The sequence below is a fragment of the Meleagris gallopavo genome, chromosome 6 (assembly GCF_000146605.3).
Source record: "Meleagris gallopavo isolate NT-WF06-2002-E0010 breed Aviagen turkey brand Nicholas breeding stock chromosome 6, Turkey_5.1, whole genome shotgun sequence".
Taxonomy (NCBI): Eukaryota; Metazoa; Chordata; class Aves; order Galliformes; family Phasianidae; genus Meleagris; species Meleagris gallopavo.
In genome coordinates this window covers 32,159,593-32,164,056 of record NC_015016.2, presented here as the reverse complement: position 1 = coordinate 32,164,056, position 4,464 = coordinate 32,159,593, and positions in this window count along the sequence as shown.

Sequence of the window (4,464 nt, the reverse complement as noted above, 5' to 3'; positions counted from 1 at the left end):
TCTTTATTCTCTCTGTAAAATGCCAGAATCAGCATAAAAGTTCTGTTAACTAAGGGAGAAAGCAGCCCAGAAGGGTCCTCTTTAAAACTAAGCTTTCATTGTAGACATTGACAGTGCAAGTATTTTGCACTGAACACCCAATGTGCATTCCTCAGTGACTTCAATTGCAGAGTTGTTTCAAGTCTTCCACTGTATTTTGTTAATTCAGTCCTTTCCCTGACTATCTTCAGCTTTTTTTGGTTTCTTTCTTCTTCCTTTTTTTTTTTTTTTAAATGTCACTCATCTGCTTTTCATTTGAAAATAAAGTATGACTTCACCTTCACAAAAACTTAATTTAAGATCAAAAGAGTTGGGGGGGAGCAGGGGGAGGAGGAAGGAAAAGAAGCATTTAAGCTGCACATCCAGTCCTTGGGTCTTGTTTTCTGGGACATCTGCAGAGCTGTGATAAAGGCACTGCAGAAGGATGGGCACTCCTGCTAACTGAGGCCTGCAAAGTAACCTGTGCTGTCCTGCCAGGCCCAAGGATCACTGCAGCATCTTAATTGGTATTTTAAATAAAACTGAGTTCAGTGTAACCAAACACAACAACCACGCACTCCCCTCAAAAGCAGTACACAAATATGTACATTTTGAACTGAAAAGTGGTGTATTTTCAATCAATTTCTTAATACCTTCCGTATTAGATATAATTGAGAAAACTGAATGGTGCAATAGCTCAAGGCCATGCAAATAGCAGCTCTGGACAAACTGAAGTTACTCTTATCTTTAAAATACTCAATATATCCATGCCAGGTCAAAAATGAATCTTGAAAGATAATGTTAGCATTATTGCTTGAAAGAAGTGCCTTTGGAAGTTACAGTGTTGCACTGCCCAGGCCCTGTTAGGAAGCTGTTATTATATAATTATAATGGCTAAATGAGCACTGTTACAATATCTTATTGCCTAAAAAATTCCTCCCCTTTTGGAGCAGCGAAAAGGGCACAGGAAGGCAAGCTTCAAGCTAACTCAACTATAAAGTGAAAGACTTCAGCAGCCTTAAAACTGAGTTTCACAGCAGCTTTTGCTCTGGGCTCTCTTCTGCTCCAAACCATGCAGGCTGCCCTGCCCAGTAACAGAAAAGCCGAGCTCACGCAGCACATTGCAGATACACAGCACCGTGGCTCATGTTTCCAGTGTGTACAATTGCTCCAGAAAAACTACTTTTCCTCCCAGCACAAAAACTATAAAAAAAGCAGAATAACCTATTGTAACATGCTGCCTTCTACAACAATAATCTCAAACTGTTGCTGTAACAAAGAACACCATGCAAACCACAACAAAAACCTGGATGAAATTTAAATGTCTATTTTTCCTATTCCAATGTATAGTACCCAGTAACCAGGCAGTCAGATGCTGCTCACAGATCTATCTACTCCTATCCATCAGGAAGGCAGCCAACACAAATGCCTTTAACAATACAAAGTAATCAGTTCGATGATCAGCTCTAAGCACATTCTTCCTCTGTAGATCAATCCAGGTATTTTATGTCACATTTTGTTCTGGTTTCTCTCACCTACAGGATAGATGTAAGCTACCTATGTAAGGTTTTTATTAAAAACAGGGATCCATTTCCCACCTGGTGATGTTAATGGTAGATCTCCTGTTTGATTTAAATGAAGATGCTTTAATTCAGCCTGCAATAGTCACAAATATATTCATCTTACTACAAAAACGATCATAAGGAAGGTTTAGATTCTCTGTACATCCTCCTTAATTTCTCCAGAAAATAACTTCCAAACGTTTTCACTGGAGCTTCAAGGAGCTGTGTTCTCACAGCTCAGTGCAGAGCTGAGTGAAGTCAAACAACGCAGTTCAGCCCGCCTCATCTTGATCAGTATTATTGAAGTTAGGAAAAATTATATAACATTATGGAAATCATGGCCCTACAAACTATTTTTAATGTGTGGGAGCAAGAAAACACCACAGACATCCATGCATGATCAGAAGTGGGGAGAAGTGTCCATATCAACGGTCAGCAGCTGCTCTGCAGCAAGGAAACCCAGATCACACTTCAGGCTCTGCCACTCATGGGGCCTTGGCCAAATCTCCTCATAGCCCTGCTCATGATGTTTTGGTTATTTAAAGCACAGAGTCTTTATGGAGGTGTTATTTCCCGCTGCTTGTGCAAATGCCTTAAGTGACAGGGCTCTAATTACATTAAGAAGCATTTAGGTATTACTGTAACATACACTGTGAGAAATAACCAATTGTACAGAAAATCTAGATTACTAAAATAGTACCTATTTCAACATATTTTTAAGGAAAATTCCCAGTGGGACTAGAAAGAAAGTTGTGTTTTCACAAACCAATAGTGTGGGGGAAAAAAAGAAAAAAAAAAAGGATTTCCTCCTCTGTCTTCATTAAACATATTTATGTGTGTAAGCAACACAGAGTTGCTTTTATGAAAAAAGCTGCAAACTCGTGTCCAATGCTGAATTTCACACTGGGCAAAACCAAAATGATGTATGCAGTCATTCATATGTACACAGTTATAGTGACTGCCAAATGCAAAATATTGCACAAATACAGCTTTACTGTGCACTTCTAAAAGTCATGGAAACTGCCAACTCCTTACATATCTTTTATTGTTCGGAATGCACATTATCCCCACACAAACTCGGGCATTTAAAGGGCTGTTAAACACAGAAGAGTCTGTTCTTGCTCTTCTACCCCTGAGCTTTTTATTTCACAGGAGAAAAGTCAAGCAGTGCAGCTCCATGGTGACCACTCTACAGCCTCAATTCCTTAGCAGGAAAACAAAAACAAACCACTCAAACAAAAACAAGCAAACGTATCTCCAGTCCCAGGACAGGGAAGCAGCTCCCTAATCTCGGTTCTCACTCAGCTCAGCAGTACCTCCAACCCCTTTCTGCTTGCAGCCTCCTCTCCAGCATGGCACCTTTTCTCCCTCACCCCAGGCATTCTCCCAGCCACTGACATCTCTCCATCTTTCATGCTGCTGCTCAGCCCCAGTGAACTCATGGCCTCTGCCATTCCCTGCATCTCTGGGATTAAGTTTCTAATACGTTTTGCGTGCTAAAGTAGCAGCAATGTGGGGTGAATTTTACACAGGAAATGGTTGTCAACACTAAGAAAAATTGTCACATATTTTCTGCCCTCCAACTTATACAGTTCTATCTAGATCTGCAGATCAACATGGCTGCTACCACAGAAACCTCATTCAGAGATGGACTATTTGAGCTTTCACACACACACAACAAGTGGAACAGGAGTTGGATCCCAGAGTAAGAAAAAGCTCAATATTCTCCTCTGTGCTGCTACAGCCTCTTGCAGGCCCAAGCGGTTTGGAGCCAGGTGTCCAGGAAGAAAACAACACATCCTTCCACCCAGCTTTATCCTCTCCCTGCCCCACAGGAGAACGCACTTGATCAGTTTACAAGGGTGTCTCATTGTTGACGTTCTGAGACCTGAAGGAATGTTGTCTGCCAATACATTCCTGAAGGAAAGTCAGGTAGCAGAGGCCAGATTTCCATTGGAATCTGCATATGGAGTCACACTGAGTACTGCTCTGCGTCTGCTTGTCGACAGGGGATGAGGATGAAGAGCATGGTCCCCCAGTCACACACCCAGATCCATCAGGCAGCACCATCTGGGCCTCCCTGCAGGACCCTGAGGATGATACAGACACCCCTGCAGGGCATGAGTGGGTGAGTGGTCACTGTATCATCAGCACCCTGTGAGAGATTTGGAAGGGCTGGCACCAGGCTCTGTCCTCCCAGTAGCACCCATTTCTCTGCTGGTGCACAGAGGCTGCTGAGGCACTGAGGAAGCAGAGTGCAGAGACACTGCTTCATTGCACCAAGAAAGCTTAAACCCGCCTTCCCCCACCTTCCACGAGGGCTACAGGTTTCCAAGCCTGGATGGTTTTAACTGACTGACATGGTGTAACTTCGCAGCATGCCATGGACTCAACGAGGCCAAAGCAAAGATGCTTACACTGAACTGCAGAGACACTGACACGTGTGGCTTCCTGAGCTTGCCCTCAAATGACAGTACTGCGACACAGCTCCAGCAGACAGCAAGCTCTTCACATCACCAAGCAGGGCAGCGGACCTGCACAGGGATGTTCCCTCACATCAGTGGGCAGTTAGTTGGGGTATTCATTTCACACTTGCCTCCTTGGAGGTCCCAAAGTAAGGGAACAACAACAACAAAAGACACAGAAACACACTTTTTCCAGCAAACAGCTCAATTATTTTCAGCACCGAGAGCATTACTGGAGTGTTTCGCATCAGTGCTGCCAACCCGAGCGTGTTAGTTCGCTGTGCATCCAAGAATCGCCCTGACAGCCCCAGCGCGGCCTGCGGGAGCCCTGCGCGGAGATCTGCACCGCACACACAGCGACGCCGCCACCGCTGTCACAGAGCCCCGTGGCAGCACAGCGCTGACTGCGCTCCGCACCC